This window comes from Bos javanicus, chromosome 1 (genome assembly GCF_032452875.1).
Source record: "Bos javanicus breed banteng chromosome 1, ARS-OSU_banteng_1.0, whole genome shotgun sequence".
Classification (NCBI taxonomy): Eukaryota; Metazoa; Chordata; class Mammalia; order Artiodactyla; family Bovidae; genus Bos; species Bos javanicus.
The window spans coordinates 99,285,328-99,299,932 of record NC_083868.1 but is presented as its reverse complement, the minus strand read 5'-3'; the positions used below and the strand labels follow the sequence as shown (position 1 = coordinate 99,299,932).

At 41.8% G+C, this 14,605-nt stretch overlaps 1 long non-coding RNA gene across 1 annotated transcript in view; it reads left to right on the top strand.

Annotated features, from left to right (window-relative positions):
- The first annotated feature begins 545 nt into the window (after positions 1 to 545).
- Positions 546 to 14,605, top strand: part of LOC133247614 (uncharacterized) — a 95,307-nt gene continuing 81,247 nt past the window's right edge. The window contains exon 1 of the long non-coding RNA XR_009736449.1: positions 546 to 1,835. This is a non-coding gene — a long non-coding RNA (uncharacterized LOC133247614). The remainder of the gene's footprint in view (positions 1,836 to 14,605) is intronic.

Sequence of the window (14,605 nt, the reverse complement as noted above, 5' to 3'; positions counted from 1 at the left end):
CAGGATTTACTCTTTCAGTAAAACTACTAAAGGATGGAATGTATCTTTGCCATAATTTCAGCTATTTTACTTATTAATTCCTACTTCATGTTGTCCTGGCTTGTAATTTATTGTTGTCGTTGTTTAGTTGCTAGATTGTGTCTAACTCTTTTGCAACTCCACAGACTGTAGCCTACCAGGCTCCTCTGTCCATGGGATTTCTCAGGCAAGAATACTGGAGTGGGTTGCCATTTCCTTCTCCATGGGATTCTCCTGGACCAGGGATTGAACCCGTGTATCCTGCTTAGCCAGGTGGATTCTTTACCATTGAGCCATCAGGGAAGCCCTGTGATTTCCTGTAAGACCTTAAACTGGACTTAAACTTAAGAAGCTCAGATCTGAAGATTATTTCAGTTTGTTTCAGGAGATAAGACTGACTAGAGTTGTAGACAGAGAAGGCAATGGCACCCCACTCCAGTATTCTTGCCTGGAAAATCCCATGGACAGAGGAGCCTAGTAGGCTGCAGTCCATGGGGTCGCTAGGAGTCAGACACGACTGAGCGACTTCACTTTCACTTTTCACTTTCATGCACTGGAGAAGGTAATGGCAACCCACTCCAGTATTCTTGCCTGGAGAATCCCAGGGACGGGGGGAGCCTGGTGGGGTGCCGTCTATGGGGTCCCACAGAGTCGACTTAGCAGCAGCAGCAGCAGCAGAGTTGTAGAGCGTGCACTAGCAGTAGATTCACATTCCAGCTCTGCCAAATGTAGGTGTGGCAGGGTTAACCCTCGTAACTCAAGTCCCTCATCTCTAAAACGAGGCTCATAACACCTTCCACGGAGAATGTTACTGGATGTTTAAAACTCAGATATACCTGAAGCCCTTGGCATATAGGAAGGACTCAATAATTGATTGTTCTGAAGCTCTTTCTTTCTTTTCTCATTTCCCTTTTAAGGTGACACAAGGGTACTAGAAATGTCAGGTTTTCTGCTTTTCTGTTGCTCTTTCCTTTTGTCCCTCTGATTCTTCTTTTCCTCCTTCTCTAAGACTGAGCCCCATGGTTTTTTTAGGAAATGAGCTATGCATCTTATTCTTAACAGAAAAATGTCTTTGTGTGTGTGTGTATGTAAGTGTGTGTGCTGATATTTATGCTGTACGGAGTGTCAGTTCATATATTCTGGCCAGAATTTCTTTATATCATGGATCTTAATCCCTGCATTTTATCTTTTCTGAAATGGTAAAATGTTGCAATGGGGCAGTAATGGAGTAAAAGGGCAGGGAATGATACTGGAAAATGACAAGTTAAATTTTCTTCTCTCTTCTGGTCCTGTCTTGGTGTGTTGATATATTTACTTTCTCAATGGAAGGAAAGGAGACTATTTTCCCTCTACCATTTTCAAGATAAAATCAAGGCTCCTGAGCCTGTAAACTGACCACTGCTGAAACAAGCAAACTGACAAGGAGTGAAACTGTAGAGTTCACATGTTGTGTTTACTATGTGGGAAACACCATGATAAGAATTGCATGAATTATCTCATTAATTTCACAAAAACTCTATCATTATCTCTCTGTTACAGATGAGGAAGTTGAAGTGTAAATGGGTTAAGATAACTCCTCTCACAGAAGTGTCTGGACCAGGATCTGAACCCAGACAGTCTAGTGCTGAGAAGAACCTAATCTGCCTTCTAATGTATGATGTGGACTCACCACTGAGGGCTACATTCAGTGTCCATGTCCTGAAATTGTGCTACTCACCAGATCTGCCAACATGACCTGGGAACTTATGAAAAATACAGAATTTCAACCTCACCCCTGACCTACCAAATTTTAATTTGCATTTTAAGAAGATCCCCAAGTAAGTAGCATACGTATTAAAGTTTTGGATACACAAGACTAATGCATTATTTCTGGGATCATGTAAATATTTTTGTGTGATGCAAGAAGAAGAAAATCAGGATTTTAGATATCTCAAAGGGATTAAGATTTAGAGACAATGCAGTTCAACCTCTTCCTTTCATAGACATTGAAAATGTTACATGGTGATTAAATATGTGTTTAAAAATAAATAAATGTTTAAGAATTCAATAAAAAATTATTGAGCGTATATCACCTGGCAGACTGTATGTCAAGCGGGATGGAGATACAAAGACACACAAATTACATACGCTGGGAGACCAGTGGAAGGGACAAAGAGCATGAAATTTATAGGTGCTATGATATAGAGTGTGTGTGATGAAGCACTGAGGAACAAAGAGGTTGAGACAGGGATCAAGATAGACATTTTTTTTAAAGCTCTGACATTCAATGTATTTAATTTTATAAATGTCATTACTGTTCAGCTGCACTGGGTCTTTGTCGCAGGGCGTGGGCTTTCTCTAGTTGTGGTGAGTGGGGACTGCCCTCTACTTGCGGTGCACGGGTTCTCATTGCAGTGGCTTCTCTTGTTACACAACACAGGGTTTGTTGTACATGGTTTGGGTACATGGTTTAGTTGCCCCATGGCATGTGGGATCTTCCTGAACCAGGGATCAAATCCATGTCCCCTGCATTGGCAGGTGGATTCTTAGCAGCAGCAGCAGCAGCATCATACCCCTTCCTCTCTGGTAACCACTATATTTTCTCTGTGTCTATGTACTTATTTTTGTTTTATTTGTTCATTTATTTATTTTTTTATTCCACATATGAATGAATTATACTGTGTTTGTCTTTCTCCATCTGACTTTATCACAATACCCTCAAGGTTCATCCACATTGCTAGAAAAGGCAGGATTTTATCTTGTTTATGGCTAAGTAGCAAGGAGATCAAACAAGTCAGTCCTAAAGGAAATCAGTCCTGAATATTCATTGGAAGGAATGATGCTGACGCTTCAGCTTTGGCCACATGATGTGAATAAATGACTCATTGGAAAGACCCTGATGCTGGGAAAGATTGAAGGCAGGAGGAAAAGGGGACAACAGAGGATGAGATGGTTGGATGGCATCGGCAACTCGATGGACATGAGTTTGAGCAAGCTCCAGGAGTTGGTGATGGACAGGGAAGCCTGGCGTGCTGCAGCCTATGGGGTCGCAAAGAGTTGGACACAACTGGGCAACTGAACTGAGCATTCCATTAGTGTGCGTGTGTGTACATCTATCATCTATAACATCTTCCCTATCCATTCAACTGTTGATTGACACTTAGGTTATTTCCATATTTTGGTTATTGTAAACAATGCTGCAATGAACATAGGAATGCATATATCTTTTCAAGTTAGTGTTTTCTTATTATTTGAATGCATGCCCAAAAGTGGACTGCCTGGGTCATATGGTAATTGTATTCTTAATTTTTTGAGAAATCTCCATAGTGTTTTCCATAGTAGCTTCACCAATTTACATTCCCACCAACAGTGTGTGCAGACATGCTTCTCTCCACTTCTTTGCTGACACTTGTTATTTCTTGATTTTTTCATAATAGCCATTCTAATGGGTGTGAAGAAATATCTCATTGTGGTTTTGATTTTTATTTCCCTAATAATTAGTGATGATGAACATCTTTCCATGGGCCAGTTGTCTTGTTTGGAAAAATGGCTAATCAGATCCTCTCTACATTTTTTGTTGTTTGCTACGGAGTTGAGTTCTTTGTATATTTTGGATATCAACACAGTATCAGATATATGATTTGGAAAAATCTTCCATTTGGTAGGCTGTCTTTTTGTTTTGTTGATGTCTTCCTTTGCTCTGCAGAAGCTTTTTATTTTAATGTAGCTCCTTTTGTTTATTTTTTATTTTATTTCCCTTGCCTGAGGAGACATATCCAGGAAGATATTGCTAATGTGAACATATGCTATGTTTTCCTCTAGGAGTTTTGTGGTTTCCTGTTTTATTTTGGAGTTTTTAATCCATGTTGAGTTAATTTTTGTGTATTACATGATTGGGGTCTCGTTTTGTTCTTTTGCATGTGGATGTCCAGTTTTTCCAACACCATTTACTGAAGAGACTGTCCTTTTGCTCCATGAAATATTCTGTATGAAATCTATTAAGTTCATCTGGTATACTGAGAGTATATCTCATTTAAAGCCACTGTTTCCTTGTTGACTTTCTGTCTGGATGATCTATCCATTGGTAGAACTGGGTGTTAAATTCCTCTTGATTTTTGTGTTGCTCTCAATTTCTCCCTTTAGGTCTATTAATAATTGCTTTATATATTTTGGTGCTCTCACATTTGTCTGTAGAGCTGAGATGAGTCTCCTAGAGGCAGCATATTGATGAGTTTTGCTTTTAATCCATCCAGCCACTCTGTGCCTTTTGTTTGGTAAATTCAATCAATTTATATTTACAGTGATTGTCGGTAAATGAGAACTTAGTTCTGTCATTTTGTCCTTTGTTTTCTGGTTGCTCTATAACTCCGTTGTTTCTTGTTCCTTGTGTTTCTGTATGCTTTTTCTAGTTTGGTGGTTTTCTCTGATAGTTTTCTCAGTTTCCTCTTTTCACATTTGTATCTCTGCTCTAGATTCATGTTTTATGGTTACCGTGAGTTTTGTACAAAGCGTCTCACAGATAAAATAGTCCTTTTCCTGAAGATAGCATCATATCTTCATTTGGTAACTGAGATCTGTTTTTCTAACTCTTCCCCACTTAAGTTTCTGTTGTCTCAAATTATCCTATTTTTACTATTGTGAGTTCGTTACCAAATTAAAGTAGTTATTTTTACTGCCCCTCTTCCTTTATCTTTTATACTGTAATTATGCGTTTAACAATTTATTCTGATATAGAGTTGCAATTTCCTTATTCTGTCTAGTTAACACCTTACTCCTAGTTCGTGTACTTTTACCTTTTCATTTCAGGTACAAGAGCTCCTTATAACATTTCTTGTAAAGCAGGTCTAGTGATGAAATTACCTAGCTTTTGTTTGTCTGAGAGAGCTTTTATTTCTCCTTCGTATCTGAAGATTAACTGCTGGATAGAGTATTCTTAGCTGACAGTTTTTATCTTTCAATATTTAGATATGTCATTCCACTCTCTCCTGGCATGTAGAGTTTCTGCTGAGAAATCTGCTAATGGCTTAATGGGGTTCCTTTATAGGTTCCTGCTCTTTTCCGCACCTCCTGCCCCATAGCCAAAAGGTCTTTATTGATGACTTTCAATAGCATTAATATAGTATGTCTTGGAGGAGGTTTTGTTTTGCATTCAGAAAAGTAGATAGTCTTTTAGCTTCATGGACTTTGATATCTAATTCCTTTCCCAGATTTGGGGAGTCTTTAAATGTTATTTTTTTAAAAGTAAACTCTGCTCCCTTCTCCTTCTTTTCTCCTTCTGGGATTCCCAATTATCCTTATCTGCCTTTCATAATGGAGTGGGAAAGTTCTCATAGAATTTCTTCAGTTTTGAAAATCAGTTTTCTCTTCTCTTTTACCTGAATCATTTCCATATTTATATCTTTGAGCTCACCAGTTGTCTTCTATATGGTTTATTCTGTTTCCAATGCTTTCTAATGCATTGTTTATCTCATTTATTGGGTTCTTCTGCTCTAGAAACTCTGTTTGTTTCATTTTTAGAGTTCACTCTGGTAAAGTGTTCCTTCTGTTCATTAACTTTATTCCTGAGCTGACTGAGCTGAACTGCCTTTCAAAGTTTTCTTGTAACTCACTGAGTTTCTTCATTATTGTTATTTTGAATTTTCTTCCAGTCAGATTGTAGTATTCCATGATTTTAAGTTTGATTTCTGAATAACTGTCAGTTTCCTTTTGTGATATCGTTACCATGGTTTTTCATAGTGCTTGATTAGTTTATCCAGTGCTACATTTGAAGCAGCAAGCACCCTTCTTATTTAGATAAAGCTTTTAAATTTTGATTTTAACAATTCAACTGGTAGGTGATTAAAGCCTTTCTTTGGTTTTTCAGCAGGTGGCATTATAGCACAAGGTTTTGGTTTCTCTCTTATCAGGACAGCCTCTGGCGACATTAGAGAGTGGACACTTTTTCATCCTTCACTGCCTCTTTCAAAGGTGTCGCTGGGGCCCTCATTGCCACTGCCTGTGCCTCTGAGGTGGGGTAACTGGTGCCTTGATGCTGCCAAAGTGGAGTTGCCATTCAGAATACCAGGAGGGCAGACGCTCCCACTGCACCCAGGGTCATCTAGATTTCAGGCATTGATGCCATGGCAAGGAGAAGGGCAGGGTGAGGGAAGAGCCAGGGTCACTAGCACCTCTACCACACCTGGGGTTGTGGGGTTTGAGGGTACTGCCAGCGGTGGCAGGGGTGGGGGGACTGGACTCAAGAGTGCTGCCACAGCTGGAGGAACCGGGGTCATGGGTCCTGCTGCTTCCACTGCCCAGCTCCCTGTGCTCACAGATTCTGATGTGACCAAGAAGCTGGGGTAACTACTTCCCCTGCTGCTATGGGGCTCTCTGGGGCTACACGCTCAGCCGCTGCCATGAGAGTCCAGGATTGTGGACTGGGTTTGCCTCCACTGCTCCCCAGTTCTGCCTCCTCCATGCATTCCAGCCCACCCACCTTCAGATACACAGATATGTGGCTCTCTCTGGTGTCCTGGTGGATGGGGCAAGGAACCTCTGTTGAATTCCAGATCTTTTAGGGTTGTATATTGAAAAGGAGAAACAAAAAGAGCTTTTCATGTCCCCATGATGCTGACTGCCACCAGTCTCTGGATAGTTTTGATCAGTCTAATTTCCAGACCAATGGCACCTGGCGTTGTGTTAGTCGCTCAGTTGTGTCTGACTCTTTGAGACCCCATGGACTGTACCCCACCACACTCCTCTGTCCATGGGATTCTCTGGGCAATACTGGAGTGGATAGACATTCTTTTTTCCAGGGGATCTTTCCAACCTAGGGACTGAACCCGCATCTCCTGTGTCTCCTGAGTTGTAGGCAGATTCTCTACCCGATGAGCCATTGGGGAAGCTCAGATTCAGTGAGGGAGAGAGGAGTCAAAAATCTTTGTAGATGAGACAGAAGTTGGATACATTTTAACGATACACTATGAACCAAGTACAAAACAGAGTTCATTTTCCCAAAGCATGACCCAAATGGGCCACCAATATCAGAAGTACTTGGGGAAGCTAAACACGATTCAGTTTCTGGCTCCTTCCCTAATCCTACTGGATAAGAAACTATGGAAACAGGTCCCAGAAGGCAAATGTTTAACACTCACCAGATGTAATTCTGATGGGCATCAGCTGAGAGAATGACTGAATAAGTCTGTTATTTGATATGAAATCATTTTAGTAATATGGAAAGTTTATGTTTTTCATTATCTTCACTGAATTTTCTTTCAATTGTATCCAAAATGTGTCATAAGCAGTCAACAGAACACTATAAATAACCATAGAGTAGGAAGTACATTCCAAATATTTGAACAGGCAAATATGTTGCTTATTTTTGTACTGGGACAATTTAAAGAGGCATGGTGTGGTGAAGCCACTGAAGAGTTAAGGAGTATTCATCTTTTTAATGTCTGGAGCACATATTTGTTGAGGTGATTTCATTTTAAAGCGGTGATTTTGCTGACTAAGAGTGCCCAATGGAATTGGCAATAGGGAGAGAAAGTGGCACAGTGCCCAGGAATCATTAATGTTAAAGACTCCAAAGGTGCTGCTAATGGACAGCACTGGTGAGACGTTCTGCTTTAAATGCAGAGATATGTAGAGTGTGTTAAAAATGTGCTACCCTGCACTCTTGTAAGGATGGGAGCAGTTCCTGAAATTAGACAACTTGGTTAGAGTCAAGTGAACTGAGGAAAAGTTCTCCTGCTACCAAAATTATTTCTCTGCCATTCTCTCTTCATTTTTTGCTGTTTGCTTTTTAAACTTGGACTCTCTTGTACCTACTCTGCTGGGCTTCTGTGATGGCTCAGCAGGTAAAACATTCGCCTGTAATGCAGGAGACACAGGAGATAGTGTTCGATCCCTGGGTCAGGAAGATCCCCTGAAGTAGGAAAATGACAACACACTCCAGTATTCTTGCCTGGAAAATCCCATGGACAGAGGAGCCTGGCAGGCTACACTCCATGGGGTCTCAAAGAGTAAGGCATGCCTGACTGACTCAGCACAACCACACAGCTCAATACCTACTCTGGATTATTGCCAAAACCTTCTAACGGATCTCCTGGTATTCATTCTCTTTCTTCTACTTGCTGCCAGAATTCTTTTCCCAAATTAGATCTGTTTCACTTTTGAGCTTAAAATTTTGCAATGAATAGTTTCTCACTGCCTACAGAGTCAAGTCCAAAGTCCTTCACACCCCAGCTAAGACACCCTGGCTCCTACCAACCATTCCCCTCCTTGATCTGAGTCACTTTTTTTTTTTTTTATGCCATTTACATCCGTATTTTCCTACACTGATTGTAGTTCACTGAGCCATTTGTAGACTTTCTTCTCTGTTTCTTCCTCATAAACAAGAGATAAAGCAATGTAACAAACCAAACCTCTTGAAAATACACATTTCTGGCCAAGGCCTTATAGGCCAGAAATGTAATATTTTCACTTCCAACATCCCAAATTACATGACTGCTCCTGGGGGAGAGAACACATTATCTCAATCCCAAGGATTTTCAACTCAGTCCATGCAGTTTCTCCTGGGAAATCCTCTTATCTTTATATGAGCTGCTGGCATCTAATGACAGGCCTTTTGGCAACAGGGAATTTTCTGGGAAACCTTGGCATTCAGATCCCTTTCCCATTATCCAGGATGTCCTATGTCCCACATATCAGCTGAGGGAAAAATGAAGCTCTTGAGACAAAGGAAAGAGGCTCTTACGTGGTGTGAGTTATAGATAAGGAACCTAGAAGAATGGAATCTAACCTTGTTCAATCTTGCAGCATTTCTTACTCCAGGCTCCTGATTCTGCCTAGATTGGGAGTTTAGCATACTTGGAATAGTCAATTAGAAGACAGAGGAACTGTACTATTCTCAGTCCTGTTTGCTAAAGATATACCTGGTTTAAATATTAATGAGACACAAGACTAATAATTCTGCTCAATTCCTTTTCTTCAAAAAATCCCCAGCTGTCTGCAAAATGCTTAGATGCTTGCTTTCTAAAAAGACTCTTAGATGCTTCAGGGCAAATATTCTTTCTGTGTTTCAAATAAAAATTCTCTTATAAGGTTCCTTAACTTAAAAAATTATATGGTAAGCTTTAGGAGCTTGGTGTGTTTCTAAGACAGACAGAGACAGGCCAACAGCAGAATATGATTTGAAAGCAATTGTAAAATAGTGCTTCTAAGAACAGCCTCTCTTTTCTTCCTCCTTCCTTTCCTTCTTCTTTTCCCTTCCTTTCTTTCTTCTCTTTTTTACTTCCTTTTTCTCCTGTGCTTCTGCCTTTTCATTTTTTCCCTTTCTCTTTCTCTCTCTTTTGTTTTTGCTTCTATTCATTTATTGGACACTACAATAGGCCAGATTGTATGAGAGATAGAAATATTAAAAAAAAAAAAAACACTACTGCCTTTATTGACCACACAACCTAGTGTTGGAAGAAATATACAGGTATGCAATTAACAAGGATGTTTGGGGTTGCTGACTTCTTTTAAAGGAAGGAAGGCATTTTCTCCAATTGAATGACACACTTATTCGTTCATAGTGCTAGATTATTTTCATAGTACGTAGAACCGTAACTTCTTGTTGCTATAGTATAAGGACTGAGTTGAAGAGTGCTCATAAATAGGTTTGAAAGGGAAGCAAGAGCAGATAATAGTATTATCAGTTCAGTTCAGTTCAGTCGCTCAGTCGTGTCTGACTCTTTGCAACCCCATGAATCACAGCATGCCAGGCCTCCCTGTCCATCACCAACAGCTGGAGTTTACCCAAACTCATGTCCGTTGAGTCGGTGATGCCATCTAGCCATCTCATCCTCTGTCGTCCCCTTCTCCTCCTGCCCCCAGTCCTTCCCAGCATCAGGGTCTTTTCCAATGAGTCAACTCTTTGCATGAGGTAGCCAAAATATTAGAGTTTCAGCTTCAACATCAGTCCTTCCACTGAACACCCGGGACTGATCTCCTTTAGGATGGACTGATTGGATCTCCTTGCAGTCCAAGGGACTCTCAAGAGTCTTCTCCAACACCACAGTTCAAAAGCACCAATTCTTCAGCGCTCAGCTTTCTCTATAGTCCAACTCTCACATCCATACATGACTACTGGAAAAACCATAGCCTTGACCAGATGGACCTTTGTTGGCAAAGTAATGTCTCTGCTTTTTAAAATGCTATCAAGGTTGGTCATAACTTTCCTTCCAAGGAGTAAGCGTCTTTTAATTTCATGACTGCAATCACCATCTGCAGTGATTTTGGAGCCCCCCAAAATAGTATTATAGTTCATAATAAAGGATTTGGCATTTGTCCTGAAGTCTGTGAGAAGCTGCTACTAAAGGACTTCAGGCAGAGATATGAGATAATCATAGCATTAGGAAAAAAAAGTTATCTGGTAATAGTGAAGAGAATAGCTAATAGTATACTAATAGTAGTGGGGAGAGGGAAGGGCATTAAGTGGAGGTAAGGAGACCTTTAAGGAGGGTGTTGCTGTCATCTAGACAGTGATAAAGTCATTACCAAGTTGAACCTTTAGAGAAAATATGAGGTTTTAACTCACAGAAGAAATGTGGGTGAGTGGCAGAAAGAGAGGAGTTGTGGAAGTTACCCAGATCTTCAACACAGTATCATTAACACAGGTTCAAGTCACAGGAGGAAAAGACCTAGTGCTGGGGTTGAGGGAGCATGATTTGGGGTTCAATTTTGAGCATGTTGAATTCGAAGCATCTTACTGGATATATGACATATATTTAGGGGGTAAATGGCTTGGGAACTCAGAAGAGAGGTGGATAAAAAATGTAGCTTTGGAAGTTGGTGGTCTATAGGTGGTGGCTGAGACCATGGGGTGGGTACAATCATTCAAGAATTGGGCGGTGTAGGGGAGAGAATAGGAAAGAGGGGAAAGCCCAGAACCCTGGGAACACCAGTACTTAAGGAAATAAGAGACGGAAGCTGGGGAGATTGAGATTAAATGAGCTGGGAAGTAGAAAGAGGGATTTAGTAAGTGATCTCAACAGGAGCCAAGGAAGAAAACTTTCAATAAAAGATGGTGCTACCATTGAATATTGTAGAGAATTCAAGAATAAAGGACCCAGAGAACATTAATTGAATTAAAGAACAAGGTTTTCCTTGGGGACCTCAGTGTGAAAGGTTTCCATAGATTAGGGTAAGGGGTGGAACACAAAGTTTGTGGAGGAGAGAAGGGGTGGGGCCTTGGAAAGCTGGGCAAAAGCTAATGAGGGCACCAGCATGGCGACAGTGGAAAACCTAAGCTGAGGGCAGTAAGACTGAACCAGGGTCCTTGATGGTATGCGGGTGGCCTTCAGTGGAGTCCCAGGAACTGAAGAGAACAATGCTGTGTCAGTGCCGAGCCCCAGGAACAGACGGAAGGGGCTAGCTGTGCGCTCACATGGGCTGCAGTCTGGGAGCACGGGCTCCGGAGACTGACCTCATGGCCTCTTCTTCTGTGACCCAACTCCAACACTGGAGAAAGAGGAGAAGCAGGGAAATACAACCTGGGCCCCTCTTTCTGTTCATGTCACTGTACTCCTCACATGTCCTCCCCTCAACCACCTGCCTAGCCAGTCCCACTAACAATACTCAAAGAAGAAAGCTGTGAGCTCACTTATGGAGGAGGATTCATATTGAATTCTACTCTGGGGTGCCTTTTTATTAGTTTGTTCTACAGGGTTAAAATATTTTTTTTAATGTCTTATTTTATTATTTTTGGAGGGGTTGGAAAGACTTGAGCCTGTCTATCTACAAAAATGAAAAAAAGCCCAAAGAGAGAAGATGAAGATTCTGGAGAGAAACAAGCTCTGGAGAAGTGAGAGGTGTTGGACACAGAGCAGTAGTGAAGACAGGGAGAGCCCTTTCTGCAGGTAGGAGGTCAGGCAAGAGTGACACTGAGGGGCAGAGCCAGGCATTTGACTTCCTGTCTACTGGCCCTGGGTTATCCAGTTACCCAGACTCATCTGGGGCCTGGGTTCATGACTGAGTGGAGGCACAATGGCTAAATTCAGTAAGCCAATTCTGGAGCAGCCAGTTATGTGAGTCAGTTTTCAGAAGAGATTTTTATTTGGTGAAATGTTGAAGAAGAAGCTTTATTAGCCTTAGGTGGCTGAGGTCCTGAGAGGGCAGATGAAAGCCAGGGTTAACGTTTTAAAAATTTTTATTGGGGAACATCCCATGGCCAGAGGAGCCTGGTGGGCTACAGTCCATGGAGCCGCAGAGAGTTGGACATGACTGAATGACTAACACATACACATGCATAGTTGGTTGACAATGTGTTAGTTTTAGGTGTTCAGCAAAGTGAATCAGTTATACATAGACATATATCCACTCTTTTTTAGATTCTTTTCCTTTATAGGCCATTACAGAGTATTGAGCAGAGTGGGTCCTTATTAGTTATCTATTTTATGTATGAGCATGCATGCTCAGTTGCTACAGTCGTATCCAACTCTGTGTGACCCAATGGACTCTAGCCCACCAGGCTGCTCTGTCAATGGGATTCTTCAGGCAAGAATACTGGAGTGGGTTGCCATGCCCTCCTCCAGGGGATCTTCCCAACCCAGAGATCAAGCACCCATCTTCTGCACTGCAGACTGATTCTATACTGCTGAGCCACCGGGGAAGCCCATTTTATATATAGTAGGCAATGGCAGCCCACTCCAGTACTCTTGCCTGGAAAATCCCATGGACGGAGGAGCCTGGAAGGCTGCAGTCCATGGGGTCGCTGAGGGTTGGACATGACTGAGCGACTTCACTTTCACTTTTCACTTTCATGCACTGGAGAAGGAAATGGCAACCCACTCCAGTGTTCTTGCCTGGAGAATCCCAGGGACAGGGGAGCCTGGTGGGCTGCCGTCTATGGGGTTGCACAGAGTCGGACACGACTGAAGTGACTAAGCAGCAGCAGCAGTGTGTTTATATCAGTCCCAATCTCCTAATTTATCCCCCACCTTTTATCTTTAGGTAAACATGTTTATTTTCTATATCCATAACTCTATTCTGTTTTGCAAATCAGTTCATTAAGCAAGGGCTATTTTAATGCAGGTTATTGTTTTCATGAAGAAAGAGGCTAGGCCATCCCCAGGGAGAAGTGAGGTGTGGGCCTTGAGGAAAGGAAGAAAGTTAATGGAGAAGAAGGCGCAGCTATGTCTAGGGCTAATGAAGGACTGTTGAAAAGTGTGGAGGACCTGGCTGGGGATAGCGAGAAGAGTTCTTAGTGCTGTTATTTATCTGATTTTCTTCAGTGTTCAGTAGCTTAATGGGGCTTCCCTGGTGGCTCAGACGGTAAAGAATCTGCCTGCAATGCAAGAGACCCAGGTTCAATCACTGGGTAGGGAAGATCTCCTGGAGAAGGGAATGGCTACCCATTCCTGTATTCTTGCCTGGAGAATTCCATGGACAGAGAAGCCTGGCAGACTACAGTCCACGGGATCCCGAAGAGTTGGACACTACTGAGCGACTAACACTTTCATTTTCACTTAGTAGCTTAAACAGGAGAATGTAAAAAGCAGACAGCCAGCTTAATCCAGGGTTAAAATAATGTCCAAAAAGAAAGGAAAGGTGCAAGTTTAAAGATTTGCAGAAAGATTTGATAGAGGAAGAGCATCTAGAATTCCCACAGGCTGAACAGGAGAACTCAGGTGGTTGGAGAAGCAGAAAACCCCTATTCTGTTAAAGGTTATTGTGGCTGGTGTGGCCTGGGGGAAATCTTTGTTACACATTTGTAAGGCAGCCTACAATTGCATTAGCATTTTTGGCAACCACATCACACCTTGGGCTTATGTTGAACTCACTGTCGACCAAAATCCCTAAATCTTTCACATGTGCTGCTCTTAAATCCTGTTTCCGCCATGTTGTACTTGTAAAATTAATTACTATTTGGGGCCTAAATGTAGGGCTTTACATTTATGGTTATTAAATTTCATCTTGTTAGGTTTAGGCCATTGCACCAACTCAGAGAATATTGGATATCTTGACTCAAGTTTTCACACATTTCCCCCATAACTTTCAATGAGACAGAATCCAGAGGAATTCCTTATGCACATTCAAAAGTGACAGATTTACCCTATGTCTTATTTTTTAGTTCACATCTTTGTTTTGTCTAAAAGGAACTTGGCCATATTTCTTTCTAACATCATAATTTGCCAAAGTGTGCTGGTTAAGATGTTTGTGCCTGCAAAGGTGGAATTCTGAATCAGCCTGGAGTAAACAATAAGGACATTTATTTGTGCACAGAGGTAGGGAGGGCTCCAAGCACAGCACAACCAGAGCTCAGACTGTTCTGCTGTTTGGAGTTTACCTTCTCCGTGTCTTGTCCCTAGGCCAGTTTCCTTTGTGGATATAAGCTGGCTGCCAACAGCCACGAGGATAGCGTGCTTCCTTGTTTGTGTCCAAGAAAGAGGGTGGGAGGTGAGAAAGTGTGAATAGAAGACTATTCTTTCAGTTTGACTAGGACAACCTCCTATATCACCTTTACAGTGACCAGCAATCCTGATGTGCTTGGAAGTGAGGGAAGTCCCAGGATGTGGGACTTCCAGTGCTAAAACAGGAAAGTCCTGGGCAAGCGGGGACCATTGGTCATCCTGGCACCTACACC